The sequence below is a fragment of the Anthonomus grandis genome, chromosome 1, assembly GCF_022605725.1.
Source record: "Anthonomus grandis grandis chromosome 1, icAntGran1.3, whole genome shotgun sequence".
Taxonomy (NCBI): domain Eukaryota; kingdom Metazoa; phylum Arthropoda; class Insecta; order Coleoptera; family Curculionidae; genus Anthonomus; species Anthonomus grandis.
Window position 1 is genome coordinate 3,788,088 of NC_065546.1, and position 18,883 is coordinate 3,806,970.

General features: G+C 30.6%; 1 long non-coding RNA gene across 1 annotated transcript in view; it reads left to right on the top strand.

The window, feature by feature from the left end:
* LOC126735951 (uncharacterized) overlaps positions 1-18,883 on the top strand; it is a 327,730-nt gene that overhangs the window by 262,327 nt on the left and 46,520 nt on the right. The window contains exon 4 of the long non-coding RNA XR_007660560.1: positions 9,727-9,778. This is a non-coding gene — a long non-coding RNA (uncharacterized LOC126735951). The remainder of the gene's footprint in view (positions 1-9,726; positions 9,779-18,883) is intronic.

Sequence of the window (18,883 nt, forward strand, 5' to 3'; positions counted from 1 at the left end):
AAACAAGTAGTGCAAAGCGTAATGTTACATTTTTTGCAGTAAGTAAGTGGGCGACTTTTACAAGAAGTGTATTGGCATCTTCTTTGATTGGTTCTCTTTTCTAAAAAATGCCTCTTTTCATCAAGTCTAACTTCATCAGGTACGCATGATTTGGAGGTTGATGGTAAGCTCAGGGGTCTACCTTTCATAATACTTCGTCCATGACCAAGCTTGAGGTAGGTTACTGCAATCTCGCGCCTAAAATCTTTTAAATTTATTAATTTCTTCCCATTGATTCTTCGGTAAAGCTGCAACGAATTTATTACTGCCATCTCTATCATCCTTGTGAATAAATACCAGTACCACTTTTTGCCTCGGATGGTGACGCTATACTTCTCCAAAAGCCAGTCATGGTGATCCACTCCTCCCATGTATTTATTGTAGTTGTATATCAGTCTAGGTTGGGAAACTGGCATGCGAGCTTTTTCCTTCCTATTCCAGCGTGGAACTGAGGCTACTGGCTCTACGTGATCAAAATTAGTGGCCATTGAAACACACTTATTGTCCTTCCATTTAACAATTAGTATTTCATTTTTGATGTCGAATCTAAAATCATATAATCCACGAGGCATTTTTTCCACTTCCTTGGTTGATTGTAATGGGCACTGGGCAGACCGATTTTCCCTTATCGTGCCAGTAGCTCTAAATTTAAATTCTTTTAGCTTATGAAATAGCCTATGGCTACTAAAAAAATTATCGAAGTAGACGGAGTAGCTTTTCGGGTTTGCCACAATTGATAGCATTTCTACAACTACCCTGGTACCCAAAGGCTCTTTTTGTTGATTTTCTTCTTTTCCAGCATAAAGTGAAAAATAAAAGCAATATCCGTCTTCGCCACACATTGCCCATAGTTTATAGCCAAAACGGATTGGCTTGGCTCTAATGAATTGTTTTAACGAGTGCCGACCATAATACATAACAATCATTTCATCAATTGACAGATTTCCTTGAAAAATTCCGAATTTTTTAAAATTATTATTAACTTTTTCAAATAATGGTCGTATTTTAAAATATTTATCATTTTTGTTGTCTTTAGCTTTAGTATTGTCGACAAAATGAATACATGATTTTATTTCCAAGTAGGCATTTCTACTCATAGCATTTTTCACGATTGATTGGCCCAAATCGTCTTCATCGGACCAGTCATCTCTTTCAGAGGGTAAAGTATGATAGCCACTAAATATCAAAAAACCAATAAAAATCCCTATATCATCTTTTCATATTGTAAATCCATGTCGATTCTTTTGGGTAACTGTATATTTAGTAGTTTGTTCCCTTATCATGCTGTAAATTTCATCATCGAGAAAGTGTTGAAATATGTTTACCTACCGCAGAGGAGTCTTTCAATGTAGCTTTCATATCATTCTCAGCTTGTAAAAAATGCTGTTTGGCTGTTTGAAGATTATATTTAGGGTCAGTTTTGATCCATTTGTGGTTTTTCAATTTTTGCTTTTTTTTCTCAGGGTGTAGACGTGCTAATGGTAAGTTATCTTCTTCCTCGCTTTCGTCATCTTCATTTGTCTGTATTTCTACATAACCAGCAATATCTTCTATGATAGGGATTCCAGTTTCTTCGTCGTTAAATACTTCCTCATCGGTTAGCTCATCAACATCGGGTGGCAACGCTAGTGTGTCCGCATCTATTTGCTCTGAGTACAGGTACTGCACTGCATCTTCTAGATTTTTAAATATATTAGGTTTTCTCATTTTTATATCTGAAATAAAAAAAAATCTTACAGAAAAAACATTTTTTATATCTAATATAAGTTATAAGTATTTTTAAGAAATTAAATTTAAAAAAATCTCTGTTTATCCCAGCGATCTATTTATAGATCACCATAAAAATCAGTGTTATAAAAAGTAAAAAAAATAGAAACATGCAACAATAACCATTTAGCTACATTTATTGAACCTCTCCTAATAGAAATATAATACATAATTTAACTTACCTTAACAATTTTTAAAGCTATCTCAAAAGATAATAGTCGATGCACTTAATAAAAAAAATGTCTCCAACGAAGGGTCCAATAAAATAAACACTTTCGGTCGTACAATGAAGTAACGCACTAAATAGGACCGATTTACAATCAAAGTAACGATATTGGTGGTAGGCGCGGCTTAAAATTCACCAGACACATTTTGAACACCTGTTTGATGTTGTGATCTATAAATAGATCGCTGGGCGCTAATGGGTTAATTCTTAAAAAATAGGACTCTCTATTTGGCTATGTAAGTCCATGTCTTTATTTCAGCGCCTAAGGAAGTTGAATTTAAACAGGCAAAACGTCACACTAAAATAGTGTTCCATTCCTATCCCCTAAGACATACCCTAATGTTTTATAAAATAAATAATTGAAGGACACGAAACTTACTTAGCACAATTCTTGCTTATTTTTCTACCTCTAGTACTTACTTAATATTATTTGGTATTGAGTGAAGTATCAGCTAGATGGTTCATCGCCTTTCTTACTCCACTTATTATTATTTTGCTATAAAAATTACAAAAATGCATGCTGAATAGTTTAAGACCTAAAATAAACATAAGGATTTAATTAAGGATTTTAGGTCAAACTAGGCAAGTGTTTCAGTTAATTTTTGAATCCTAGTATTTTAATCCAAGTTATTCAATACTCCAACTACTTTTATCAATTTTAAACTACTACATTTTTCAATTTTAACTAAAAAATCGATAAATTTGTACAGTATTTAATGTAGTCTCCCTGTATTTAAGACAGGCAGCGGCAGTGCGACAACGGACGGGCGCAAGAAGAGAGGACAGACGAGACAAAAAAGACTCCAAAAAATTACCCCAAGATGCATGCATCGGTCTAGGCTATCAAAAAATATACGTATGTATGTTACGGAAAAAGAATAAATGAAACTAAAAACGGAATTTTAAAATATAGCTCGGAACATTTCACTGGAAATTAGCATATTATATACACATGTATATCTTATGTTACATGTTACTATTTCTTGTATTATGTTATTATACACATTATTACATTTTATATATCACACTACTTGAATTAATTGCCAATTCTTTGCTCCATAAGTAGTTTAGATTTTATTTGACCAGAGAAAGCTCCCAAGGGCATTTGCTTAATGTCATTGTTTAAGCCATTCCACATTTGAACAGCCACATACTTAAAGGAACGTTGAAATGCTGCACTTTTATGCAATAGTACGACAAAAACGTTGTTATTTCGTGTAGCATGCGCATGTTCAAATTCTTGAAACTGACTTCTTAAATTAAATGGTTTATTATTATTTACTATGCGATATACAAAATTATACATATGTAGCTTTCTTCTATTGTTCATATTTAATATTTTATTGTTATTGAGATAAGGCGATATCTGGTTTTTGTAGGGGATACTATAAGAGAATCTCATACAGGAATTTTGGACTTTTTGTAAAATTTTTTTATTTTGTGAAGATAAAGAATTTCCATAGACTACGGCACCATAAACAATGACAAAATAAGACTATCGCACAATAATTACTTTTGTTTTACCGATAGATTTTGCCGATAAATAGAGAACAGTAACGGCGATACTGTAGAGCTTTGAGGAACTCCCTTAAAAGGTGTAAATTTTGAGTAATGCTTTTCAGACTGCCGAACCACCATAAAATACTCTCTGAAATACCAATATATTTTAATTTCACTAATAACATATCATGCTTAATGGTGTCAAAAGCCCTACTAAAGTGCAATAAGGCCATACATGTTGGCTGACCATTCTCCTCATTTACCCTAATATAATTTAAAATACCCATCAAATTTGTAGACGTGCTAAAGTTTTTCATGAAACCGGATTGAAAATCGGGGATAATTTTATGAATATCAACAAAATTTGAAATTTCATTGAAAATATATTTTTCCAGAATTTTAGATGATGCTGGTAGAATACTAATTGGTATGAGATCTTTATGCTCTTTTGGATTTGAATTTTTTGGAATGGGTTTAATAATTGCCCTTTTCCACACATTTCGAGATTTTTGTTGAAGAATACATTCGTTAATAATATGCAATAAGGGACTTAAGCAAAAAGGCAAACACAATTTTATATCTTTTATAGAAATACCATCGATTCCCGTTGCATTTGATTTAAAAGTCGAGATTATTTTAATCATATTGTCTTGGTCCAAAAGCTGGAAATTAAGTTTTATATTATTTATGGTATTATTTTGATAAAATTCAATACATTCTTTACTTGCAGTATCAGGTAGGGTGGAAACAGTATTAAAAAATTCCCAATATCTGTTGGATTTAATATGTTAGTAGGTAGATCGTTTTGATTTTCCTTTAGTTAAGAATAGTTTATCTGCTATTCTCCAAAATTCTTGTCCTTTTTTGTCTGATAATTGATTAAAAAATGTTAATCAATTTGTATAAATAATTATTGTCTTCTATCAATAAGTGAAAAATCATTACAAATTCTTTGCTCTTCTTACGTATAGTGAACATACAATAATGGTATATATAATATGCTAAAAATAATTTAATTAATTAATTTGCACCAGACATAAATTATATAAAAAAAGATTTGTTAGCCCAAAGATTAGAAGGCAAACACTAAATTTTGACAAAAAAAAGAACATTAAACCCATTTCTCAACATTAATATTCATCTATAATTCATATTATATTAATATTTCTCTTTATTCATCATTATATCATCTTATCATTCATATTAATATTCATCTATATTCATTAATATTCATCTAATCTATTATAGTTGAACTTATCAACATTAACTAATTTGCACAAGACATAAATAATATAAAAAAAAATTGTTAGTCCAAAAATTAAAAATCAAACAGTAAATTTTGACAAAAAAACAATAAACCCATTTCTCAACATTAATATTCATCTAGTTGAACTCATCAACAGCCAAAATCTATAAAAACAATGATTAAGTCACTTTTTCAGAATTTGCATATTTTTAAAATTACATATTTTTTTTCAGTAAGGCAGAAAAGAACATAATTTTATTATCAGTATTTATCGTATCTCAGACTGGATTTCCGAAATAAAAATAAAATAAAACTTTTATATCTTGTCTAAATCGCTGTTTTATTTTTATACACCTGTGCGGATCTTCTTCAAACAATGATATTTTATCACGTAAATTGCACGATTACAAAGAAAAATATCATTTTATTTTAGACTTAATTGGCGATAATAAAGTACAGACGAGTTCTATTATGCTTAATAGTTTGCAAGCTTTTAATCCACAAAAGTGTTTTTTAGTTTAAAAAAATGTGTTATTTCCCAGCAACATGACTTTTAAGAATAGGTCGACAGTTAAAAAATGATACAGTTTTTTACGAGCATTTGATAGTGGCGCTTAGGTTAATGTTTTATACTTAGATTTTTTAAATGCCTTTAAACAGTTGAATGACATACTAGTTTCTTAGTGTTTGGCCAACTGATCTTTAATTATTTTGTTAATAATATTAGTGTCCAACTTGATTGTGATTTTTTAGCTTATGCGGATGGTATTAAATCGTCAGTATCATTTTTCACTTTCATACAAAAATAAAAATGATAATGATTGCATTAAATTATAGTCTAGTCTTAATTTGGTGCATAAATAGTGCTCTATTAAATATCTAAAATTAATACCTTTAATATTTAAAAATCCCTGTAAGGTAAAGCTGATTCGCTTAAAGTCCTGGATATATTGATTAGGCCAAGACTTTCCTTTAAATTGCGCATTGAAAATATAGTCTACAAAGAATCTTATTCAAGAGATTTTAGAATTCTAGATGTAGTATATTACATTTTTTATATGTATGCCCAAAATTAGAATATACTGTAGCAGTTTGGTCACCAACTATTTCAATTTATTATCAACTAAAACAATTGTTATAAGGTATGTAAAAAATCAGTTAAACGATATCTTTGGGCGGCTATCATCAAACTTATTTTTTAATTAATTTTTAAAGACAATTCTTTAGGTCTTGATTTATTAAGAAACCTTTAAGGATTAATATAAAATTCATCAAACAATGTTTTGTAATTTTGGTAAATCTAATTATTTTTTAATAATAATTAACTTGCTTAAAGCTTTATCGTCAAAGTACCGATATTTTAGCAATGTTTTTTTAAATAATTTTAAAACGATTTTTAAGCAAAAATAAAAAATATATAAATTTATAAAAAGGCAGACCGCACAGTAGCCTTAATTAACATAAATAACAAGAAAAAAATCGTAAATGGAATTAATCTATAACCAGTAACTAGCCATTTCAGCACAACAGCAAAACGACTTCCCTTAATTAAATCATTTAGAATTCCAATTAAAATGGTTCAAGGCCTTTAGGGACCCTGAGAGCTCCCTATTGGAGCCGTCGAAGTGATCGACATTTTTAACCTACCTAGGCGCGTTCGTCGCGATCCCAGAACACCAGATTACCCGACTAATAGCCCCATACAAATGTAAAATGCAACAGAAATTAAAAGAATCGCTCGCTCGATGGCGTCCCACCAGACTAGATGCCTCCAACTTTTTATGGCCTTTTAACATGGAAATCGGCACACAAGGCATACCACTTAGCCGGCTATCGAATGGCCATCGTTATTATAATGTTTTCTAGCTAATATATCGCAATCAAAATTCGTGTCTGGATTGACAATAGGCCGGTTTAGCGGTTTCCGTGACACGCAATGATCGCCCCAAGTGTAAGTCGATATAATTCAACAGAGAGGTGTGGAGACAGGCGATAACTGTTTATTAAAACCTCTTTCTAACTAGCGTGTTAAAGAGATTTTTTTTTGGTTTTTACAAATTTATATAAGCTTAAGGGATTAAATGGTTAACGAATTAAGCATTAGTTTTACGAAAATTTAGCACATACATATTTTAACGTTATAAAAGGGTGGCCAGACCGGTCTCTAGATTTTTCTCCCTTCAGTTTCTTTTATTGGGGTGCACCGCTTACGAACTTTGCTTGCAAAGATCTCAACTATAAAGGCCTTAAAAGTCAGACCAAATGCTTATTGTCATTAGTGTAGTTAAAGTAATTATTTAAAGGTATGGCTTATATAACCCTGAAAATTTGGGTAAAATATCTATAATTTGATCTATACTATTAATAAAATTCATCTGCTATATCAAACTCATTAGTAAATGTCTGCCCCTTAAATACAACCTCATTTGGTAAAATGGAATTTTTACCCGGTAGAAGTGATTTAGATTTTCCAAAGCTCTACTGAATTATTTCTATCATTATCGATAACTTTTCGAAAATATTTATCTTTTTCTATTCTTATTTTATTAACTATTTGATTTTTAATACTCTTATAGCTATCCCATAGATCTGGAGTGCCCTAATGAATTGCCCTTACATATAACTTGTCCCTATCTTCCATTAACTCTAAGATATCCTAAGTTATACATTTTTAATTTTTATATTTTAGACAAACAGATATTTTTATCTTTGGACACATTATATTTAAACTATTTTCTAGATCTTAAATAAAGGAATTTGCCAATATATTAACATCTGTTAAATTATTGTTCCATGGCCTGTCAGACAAAACTTTCCAACATGTCCAAGGTTAAAACCTATCATTAAAAAAGGCATCCAGGTTATAATATGCCTTAGCCAATAAAAGCGTCTTTAATTCTCTTTTAAATTTCTTAACATCCGGTATATGTCTAACACATAGAGGAACATGATTGTAAATTTTTTTACTTATGTAAATTAAAGAGTTTTTGGTAAAGGAAGACGTAGGAATAGGTAGGAGAACATCATTTATACGACGAGTTTATTATTATTATTATTATTATTATTATTAATATTATTATTATTATTATTATTATTATTATTATTATTATTATTATTATTATTATTATTATTATTATTATTATTATTATTATTATTAGTATTATTATTATTATTAGTATTATTATTATTATTATTATTATTATTATTATTATTATTATTACAATGGGCCAGACAGGCTGTTAGATGATAATGATGATGATGAATGCTTACGCACATAAAACTGCTGGTTGTCATTGGGTTAAAAATATCTATTGTATGTTTGGAAAAATTGCCCATTTTTGCTTTTCTTGACTCTTTTTTTTCTCTTATTGATCAATTCGAAAATGGTTTAAAATCGAATTACAAAATGCGCCTAAATAATTTTCTTTCCATAAGCCTAAATATCGTAGTGCCAATGTAAACCGAAATTGCCACATCTTGTGCTTATGTATTTTTTTTTTTTAATAAAAATGTCAATTAACAAACAATATCAGTAGTAAATAGACAAATTTAAAACAGTTTACAAAAGAAATATATAGTTTTTTAACAAGTACAAACGTTGTGTAAACTATACCCAGAAACAAATAACCTGGCACCTTGCCGATATATTAGAACCGTTGTACAATTCGTGCAAATACCAAACTGACCTTAAGCAATTTACGGCATCGTGATCAAAGTCTCCATCAGTCAAACAGCTGCCGCCGACGCCATGGCGAAGGCCTCCTAAGGCCATTTAAAAATGGACCCCAATAAATCCCTTCATGTCTTTTTCGCTTTTGTTCCTAAGCCAATCTCGGTATTTGATTATTTTTTTCTCTATCTATTTTATTCCGTAAACCATTTATTTAAATGTCAGTAACTTGGCATTCATTAAAATCTTAGGTTAATTGTATATCTTACTTTGCATTCCTATATAAAAACGTTATTTCTATTTTTGTAAATTGTAAAGGGCTTTTTCATCCTTTCTTTGCTTGTGCTTACTAGGGAAAACGGTTTTATAATCGAGAGAATAGTCCTATTTGTCAATGTAATTTTTTTTCTTTGTAATTTTTATTGGCCTATAAAACTGTAAATTTTGACAAATAAACCATTTTGATTTGATTTGATGTAATTTTTTCCTGGTATTTCCTTTGTCAATCATCTTAACAAATGATTGTTTTCATACGTAATCACGTAAAATATTGCAATGATTTTCTACTATTGCTGATTTTAAAAAGAATAATTCTTCTTGCTTAAAAACGTTTCACAGGCACTTTCTTTTGATGATTAAACATTTAAATCTGCACACTACTTGTTTTCAGTTTTTCGATGTTCAACAACATCTACTTTAATCATATTAGTATCCTCAGAATTCGGATAATTCAGACAACCTGACTCACATAAGTCAACTCGCTCTGGAAACTCATGATTCAATTATACCACAAATTTCGAATCAACTACTGGGTAATCGAGCCAATTAATTATTTCCGTAAATTAAAATAGGACAATTTTCTAGCTGACACAACTCTCATTCTTACGTTACTCGGCTCACTCCAGAGCCATTGTATTTCACAGCTGCCGGCCATTTAAGAACAACGGGTCTGTCGTGAGGAATCTTTTGTTTTGCCGCTCATTTCGAAGCGCAATTGTTTTTGGATTTTGTTACAGCTCGTGCCGGGCAGAAAGACTGCTGACCCAAAAAAGAAGAAGTATGGTTAGGTGGTCATGATCAATAAATAAAAGGGGTATTGTTGGTAGGTCCGCGAAGATCGTTATATCGGGTTAGTTAGCGTTGTGCTTAAATGGGCAAAGAGGTTTTCCTGTTCATTTTAAAATACGTTGGTTTATACATTTTTAGGATTTTTTTTGAGCTTATTTAATAATGAAAAATATTAATTATGTTCGATTCTAATGTTGCTTTGATTTTCAGAATGAAGAAGCTAATACTCATGCAAAGAAACTGAGGACCCATGAAAATGATTGTAAGTGAAAACTTTTTTTTATAAATTTCGTTAGGAAAAGCTGTAAATTTATAGCAAATAAAACATTCTGATTTTAAAGAATTTTATTAAATGAAAAAAATCAGCTTTGCATGCAAGCCCGAAATACATTCAGCTTTTTATTGAAAAAATTAACACACTTATAAGTAAACAAGAAAAAGGCAAAATTAACCATAAATTTAATAGTAATAATAATAATTATTATCCATCTAACAACAGTTTTAGAAGCACTTTTAAAAATTTGGGTATTAACGAAATTATTGTCCAGGACGTAAGTCATTTTTTAAGTAAATAAGTATTTAAATATTTGATATATTGAACTGTGTATGGACCATAAAAGTGTTATCAGTATTTGGAAAAAACATGGGTACAAATATTCCAAAACTCTGATTTTCTGAAAAACAGTTGTTGGGAAATAACCCAACAACACCCTTTACTGTCAGCGAGGTTTTTTAATTGGCCCATGTTCATAATTTTAAGGATATCATCGATCCCTAGAAGGTCAGAAAATAATCAATTTAAAGTGGTTACTTTTAAACGTTTCAAACTTTTAAAGAAAATAAATATAACCCATAAATTGCCATGCAACTGTTAGGTTTTAAGCCCGTTTTCACAGCCCTTGTTGATAAAAGATTAATCAATTAATTAAACTCTAATTACAATAGGTTAAAGTAATTAACCCATTGTAACTGGAGTATAAGCACAATTGTTAGTAGTTAGTAAAAAGTGAGTGAAGTTACCTGCTAAAAAGCAAAGTGAGTGTATATAAGGTAAAATTAAGTATACAAAAGGACAGCAAAAACAATTCTCTAATAAATGAGCAAATTATTTTGTATTGTAAAAGTTTTGTTTTTTTAATAAGTTAATAGGTTCAGCGCCATATAAGCTGTGGCCCTTCGATAAACATACAAAATAAACAAGTACAGTCCACTAGTACTCTCCAGTGGCACAATTTAACAATTGTGTCTCCCTCTATTTGGAGAAGAAACCAGGCAGAAATTCTCCCCCGAATAAATACGTTAATTATTATTCTCCTGGTTTTTGTACTATTTTATTAGTATTCTGTAGTTAAAGTTGATTCGTAGGGTTTATTTAGGGTTCTACTTACGTTTGGTTTATTATTTTTATCTATAGTGCTTAGTTTTTAAGTAGTTCATCTTGTTCGAGAGCCCCAGTTTGGCCCCAATTTAGGTTAATAAAAAATGAAGGTATTTAAGGGACAAACCTAATTAGATAAAAGTATACAGGGTGTGTATTTAATTTCAGCAAGTTTGAAAGTTCTTTAAAAACACCCTGTATTAAAAAATTACAAATTATCATAGTCAGCCTAGAGGAGGTAGTGACTAACTGTGGTACAACTTTCATAGGCTCAGAATAAATTTTAAGTTAATTATGATTTTTTAAACGAACCCTCTAAAAGGCAAAAAATAACATAAAAAAATTAATTACGTTGCAATGCCGAACGGAAATTTTAAAAACGTTATACCAAAGTAAAGTACTCTTTTTGCCTCATATTCTAGTACTATAATATACAGGGCGTATTATTAAAAAAAAAAAAATATTTTATAGTAACTTTTTTGTGACACACCCAGTATACATAAAAATATTTTTAGTTCGTAGGTTTTTGTAAACCCTACTAAACTTTGCTGTAGAACTTTTTGTTCTATCTCGTATAGTTAAGGCGCTATCTTAGCCGTACACCTTGTTGGCACACCCTGTATTATTGTAAGTCCCTGTAGTTTTAATTTTCTAGAATTTGTATACTTGCTTGCTTTGACTGTCAGTATTCTTCTAAAATTATTGGTCTCTTTCGGCAAAAACAATGAAGATAATTCTAAATATTTCGAAACTGTTCCATCGGGTTTTAAAAAGGATGCACTTCGTGACATTTCATTCAATTTTAATTGTTTAGTCAGTTTTTACCTTAGAAACAATTAAACGACAGTCAAGTCAGTGTTCCTCTCTATTTTCGGATAAATCCTGGAATCTGGCAAACACAATCCTTCCGATGTTTAGTATTGGTCTCGGAATTGAAGAAGTCGGAAATAAGAACAGAAAAACATATTTCGCCTTTGTTTACCTGTCTATGCCTAATGATTCCCCAACCTGTATATACATTGACGGAAAAAATTAGAGGATGTAAGTATATTTTTATTTGTAAAATTATTGTGGCTATTGCCATATTGCCGGTTGGACTGTGGTCCAAATCTTTAAAGAATTTTTTAGATTCTATTACTATCCGAACATCAAATAAACACTCTCTTTTGCTAGATTAAATTTAGTTGACTTTGACATCAGTTTCAGAATTCGCTTATTTTAGTCAAGTGCCGTCGTAAATTAAGAGTTGATTTTTTTGCCATGCCATTAAGAAATTTAACACCCGCCAAAGCCAACAGAGCAGTTGAAATAATTCAAGCGAGTTTACGAGAAGTTGATGTTGCTATTGAGTTCAGAACAGAGTTAGAGAAACAGAAACAGCCTCGAGGAGGTGTTGGCATGGTCGTAGAAGGTGCACTACATAGCAACAAGCTCGTTACATAACCTTCAGTATAAGAAGAAACCCAATTGTCTCTGCAAAACAGTTATGATGTCAGCTTGAACATCACATAGGAGTCCCAATTTAAAGCACAGTGTTTGGAATAGGCACAAGAAAGAGTAAATTGGGCTGAAGAATGGAATTTGGTCCCTTTTACTGACGAATCTTTGTCTAGTTTTGCTTTGAGTCACTACTCAAGAGCCTGGAGAAGTTAGCAAATCCCTTGACATCGCAGCTTTGTCCAAGAAGTGCATCCCTTTAAAGATGGCATAATACTGTTAGGGTGTGGGGAGAAATTGCTCTGGGACGTCGTACACCTCTCTATATATGCCAAAACATTATGACAAGAATGCTTCTGACATTATAAGGGATATCGTCGAACTGATACGGCAAGCAGTCGGGAAAAATTTAATTTTTTTGGATGATAATGCACACCCGCATCGCACTCTAGAAGTTCTAAATACTCATTAAAATTTGAGCATTTCGAATCTTCGGCTACGACCTCTTTTTTTCGATCTAAACCCAATTGAGCATGCTTACCCCAGCTTTATACCAGACAGGACCTAGTAAGAATACTGCCTGAAAGTAATTTCTGAGATATACGATTTGCTATTTTTAATTGTTTTTTTTTTTAGTTTTGCAAAACTGTGACCTTTGTACCCATAAAACTTTTAAAATTTTTTAGCTGTTTAATTTTTGCTGCCAGTAAATATCGCCCATCGTTAGTGTAGAAATTAAGTTATTAAAAAAAAAATCAATAATTATCTGGTTCATGTTTTTTCTCTATTTATTAAACAAATAGAAATTCGCTTCAGTTAAGTGATGCATTATTTTATGCGCTTTTTAAAATTAACAATTTTAAAAAGATTCTTGTATTTCATGTGGCGATATATACACACTTTCTCAAAATCTAGGGATATTTAATTATTTTAATTACAAGTATAGAAAAAGTAGATAATTTTTTATATTAAAATTATTCCATTATAAGTCGAGATACCCCAATAACAAATATATTATGACGTGATATCTAAATACTATTTTGCTTGAGAAAAATTGACATTTATTTACGATATATGTAACCCAAAAAAAATTGTAATTAAAAATTTACAAAAAAAAAATTATATGGAATGTGACTCCCTCGTGCATTGATGTTGGTTCTGTAACATCTTTCCATGCTAAAGATTAGGTTATTCGGATCTTCTTTGGAAATTGCTCTCCAACACTGTTGAAAGTACATGTCCTTTTATTTATAACGTTCTTGTTCTATCTCTTACATTTTTATTTTTCGTTTTCTTACAAACCATAAATAGTTTTTTATAAATAGATTTTATCGCGTACTTTCTCACTATTTTGTATAGTTGCTATTTATGCATAATGTTCAATTGAAATTTATTTTGAAACTTATTGGACCTTAATTAAGTAACTTACATTATATTTGCATCTAACCCCTTCAAACCTGATTTTTTTTTAATAGAGCAAACAAATTTTTTGATAGAAATTAATGCTTAAAGGGAGCTCAAAAGTGATAATATATATACAATATATATTTTTTTTAATCATTTTAACAAAAAAAAGTGTGTGCATAATTGTGCACAGGGGGCTTGTACCACAATGTAATAATACCTTTGCAAAGTAAATAAATAGATATTCGCATACTTGCAAACATATTTATTGATGAAATTATACATTTTTATTTAAAAAAAATGTGTAAAGAAAAATTTGACATTAGAATGGAATACATGTGGTATAAGCATGGTATAACAAAACAAAATTACTTTCTATGATACAATAAAAAACAGTTTCTTTCTTTTTTTATACAAATGTGCATTACATTTTTCTCAAAAAAACGAGTCTTCTTATTGCAATTTGAGTACTTGCATCGTTTTCCTTCTTTGGCTCCATCAAGTTAAGGCATATGATCAACCCTATCATACCGAGTTGCAGGAATAGTTTTGGTTTCTTCATGTCCTAATCTTTGTTTTTTTCGCGGTATTGGTGGTGTCTCGTTGCCACTAGGTCTACCTCTTTTATTACCTTGAACTGTCTTATTTGCCTTGATTAAACTTTCACCAAGCCGCATTTTGAATTCGAAAAGTGATAATTGTTCTTTTATTGGAATATTGAGGATCTTATAATCTTGTCGATATTTAACCCAACTATTTACTGCAGGAAAATCCACTGCATGAAAAATCATTCTTAGAGTCCATTTTCTTGAACGAATATAAATTCTATACAAACTTATTATCTGATCCAGAAGATCAACACCACCCATAGAATGATTATAAAGTTTTACGATTTCTGGTCTTGGTACATCTATATAGCATTTTTTATTCTTATTCCATCTAACAACAGTATCTTCATTCCCAATGGCGACAAAATTTGAAGCCAAAACTACACTGCGATTGTCCATCCATTTTACCAAAACAATATCATTATCCTTACTCTTTAGTTGTTCGTAAGTGCCTCTTCCTTGCCTTTTCATATCTTTGTCGCTGCTCAACGGTGGGTTGCTAAATCGATTGACTCTAACGGTTCCCGCCGCTGATATTTTTTTTGACTTGAGAACTTGAAGGGCAGCATAGGAAGAAAAATAGTTGTCAAAGTATAGTTTGTACCCTTCATTTGTTATTCTTTCGGAAAATTGAAGTACTATTGTGGCACCAAATCCAAACCTTTTCATTAAATCGGCACTCAATCCTGTAGACCCGCCTTGGTATAAAATAAAGTCATAGGCCATTCCCGATTTTCCACATAGAACAAACGATTTTATTCCCCAGGGTGTAGGTTTGTTTTTTATGTATTGAACAACAGAAAAATGTCCTCTGAAGGAAATAATCTGCTCGTCGATGCAAAGATTCTCTTCCAATTTGAATTCCAGACATCGTTTTCGAACACCTTCATATAAAGCTCTTACCTTATAAAATGTATCTGTTGAATCTTTGAAAATGTTTAAGTTGTTTACACAATGCAAGTTATAACGAAGTTGAAAAAAAAATCTCTTGACATAGTTTCCCCAAAAATGTTGATACGCAAAGTTTTATTCCAATATAAACGTATTTGCGGAAACTTCAAGCACCCTGCTATAATGTGTAGACCAAACAAGCTTTTTATTTCATCTGAAATTGTAGTTTTGAATCTAGTTTTATCATTTTAAAAAGCGTACATGTTGGTAAATTCAGCCATTTCTTGAAATTGAGCATCGTCTATATATTTACCCAAGTATTGTAATGGATCTTGAACCTCAGACTCAGCAGACGTATTGATATCCGTTTCTCCTTTCCATACAAAGTCGGGGGGCAAAAAATCATCTTTAATCCATTTTATAGATTCTTTCGACGTGACAATTTTGCTGAATTCGTACTGTTGTGATGTAGGGGGATGAGCAAAAATTGACAGGGACAAGTCATCCTCGTCATCCCAGTGCAACTCCGGTATTTCCACTGTAGTGGGCCCTTCTTTGTCAGCACCAAGGCGAACGATATTTTGCGCACTGGGTTGAGATTCTTCAAATTTATATAAATTATTACACTTCCATTCCTCCTCACTAAGTTCAATGTCGGAGGTTGATTTCAAAAATTGCAATAAAACTGCAGCATCATTTTCATTTTCTGGGTCGTACATTTTCCCTAAAAAAATACACCCTGTATCTAATAACGTCAAAATAAAATAAACACTAATAAGATATAAAAACAATTATTTTATTATTCTTAAGCCAAAAATGTATATAAATCGAATAAGTATAAAAAATATAACGTCGAGATCGGGTGTGCATAATTATGCACAAACAAAAACAGATTATGTTTTTATGCTTATAAAGACATATTTTTATCAAAATACTCTAGAAACTAAATTTGTCTATCCCTGTGCTAAATATTTGTGCAAAAAATATTATTTATACTTACCACTTATTTTTACTTACCACAGCTGATTTGGTGCATGGCGGCTATTGCCAATAAATAAATGAAAATTCTGATACTCCTTCCATCTATCGTATCCCAAATCGATAAAACTTTAGAGAAAACTGTAAATTTTATTTATCCAGAGTAATATTACAGACTAGTTTAAACGTATACCACTAAAGGGTAACACTTGAAATAACTGTGCATAATTATGCCCAGAGGGTCTTAAAGGGTGAAACCTAGTTTTATTGTAATTTATGTTATTGAAAACAAAAAAAAACTTATTATGATTTTTAAAAGAATTTTCCTACACTATATATTAAGGTCTATGTACCACAGCAGATTTAGTGTTCACTCTTTCGTCTTCTTTTAAGCCAGTTTTAGGCACCTTTTATTTAGTTAATTAGAATTGTTAACAATGTAGTCAGCTTAAAACTACGCATATAAATATAAAATCGTAATCGTATTCATTTAATTAATGCATTGATAGATTTTTTTAAAACGTTTTTTTTTATAACGTGTTCTGTTAAAACAATGAGTTTTCTATTATGGGCTGCCTGACGCGCCTCTTTAGCTATTAATTTTTTTTTTACAATTGTTTAATTTTTATATATAATCATAAGGTGGATTAATTAGCGTGTAACCCCATAATAACTGTTTATGTTTTTACTTTAAGGTAGGTAATGATATATATTAATTCATTATCAACTTGTTTATGTGATATTAGAGTGGAATTTATAGAATTTTTAAATTTCTTGGAAATAGCTATAAATGTAAAAAGATAATAAGGAAAACTCGATTAAAATGTATATTTCTTTTAAATAAATAGGGGGAAAAAGATCATTAGTGTTCATTTTTTTTTATGGATTAAAAGTAACTTCTTGTCAGTTTACCTTTAAACTAATTGTTAATTTTGTTTTAAGTTTCTTTTAAGTATTTAGTTAAAATTTTGTTATTGCGATTTCCAGATTTTGTGGAGTAGTTTTTTAGGTCTTTCATGCATTTGACGTAATTTTTAATTTTTTCAGATTAATTCATAGTTGAATTTATAAAGTATAAAATTAATGATCTCATAAAAAAAATTATTATTAATTTAAAAAAATATTTCAAAAAATCAAAAACTAAAATTAAAGCACATCAACTTATATCTTGGGTAAAGTAAACTATGGGGTCATAGATAGTTAATTTTGATGTTTTTCAATGGCTTCAGCTGAATTTCGTAGGAATTTTTTATGTCTTTTAGCGATTGATAATTTTTATTAAAATTTTCCAGGCTTTAGAAGTTAATTTTATATCTTTAAAAAAATATTTTTAACATACATATCTTAGGCATTTTTTTTTGCTTCAGGTATTATCAGGCATTTGGTGACATGGTGATAAACCATTTCTTATAAAAATAAGAAAAAACGTGGTATTATCTGATTTTATTAAATATTGCGATTACGCAATTCCTCCACATTATCAATTGGATTTCTATAAACCGTTATTTTCGGAAAATCACCTGGTAAAAGTGCCTGCACCCGCTGAATATGATACGGGTATAAAAGGTTTCTTTTAAGAATATTCCAAACTAAAGTTACTAATGTGTACCGTCTGAGCAATTTTCCTAGTGCTTGTGGTGGGATCTTCCTCGAATTCATTGAGCACCTGTTCTTCAATTTGAGGAGTAACTGTTCGGGGATGTCCGTTTTCAGCGGTGAGTTTTTTAAAGCTGCCGGTTTCACTTAGACGTTAGTGTAAACGCGTAAACATGGAGTGAAGAGGAATAACACGATTCGGGTAACGTTCAGCAGAAATACGCACGAGAAGCCTTGCGTATTTATGCTGAACGTTATTCCTGAATTTTGTCGCAATATATAAAAAACACCCTGTATATACATAAAGTTTAAGGAATGGTTTTTTTTTGATAATTTTAGCATAATTTTAAAAAGTTCCTTAAACAGATCTCTAATATTGATATTTTTATTATTAGAAATAAAAAATTTCCCCGATACAAAATTGCCGCTAAGTATAATAAAAACTGGTATAATGGCAAGGCAAGTCTTCTTGTTTCCTTGCAAAAAAGCAACAGATAAAAACGGATTTATTATGTCCGATTGCGCAAATCCGCCAGAAAAACTTATACTGGATAAGTTATAATGGCAATAAAGAGAATGTTAGCATGGTCGCGCAGATAGGCCATCTGCCGACGGAATAATTAGGTTATCTTCACGTGTCTTGCCATAATTGCATGGATGGTACTGGTACTTTCGTTCTTCTGTCGCCCCAGGCTTGGTTTATAATGAAAAAGACAGAAGCTGTTATCAAACATATGTATATTATAGCTTTATTAATTAAAAATTACACTTAGGTTGCCCATTTGAATAATCAATATAAGGTACAGATTACAAAGTTAATTTATATTTATGCATGTAAAATTAAAAAAACCTTGCAAATTTTCACGAAAAAATATTTTTAGTTTAAGGCCTGTGCATTTTTATTTTAAACTTAAATAGTTCAGAAAATGTAATTTCTCTGAAAGAAGATTTTTAGAAACTATTACCCACTTCGTTCATTGAGTTGGAAAAATGACATGCAATATTTACTTTTAAAAGCTTCAACCTTGCATTAATTTAATAGCTCACAGATTAATTTTCTTGTTCTAAGTATTAA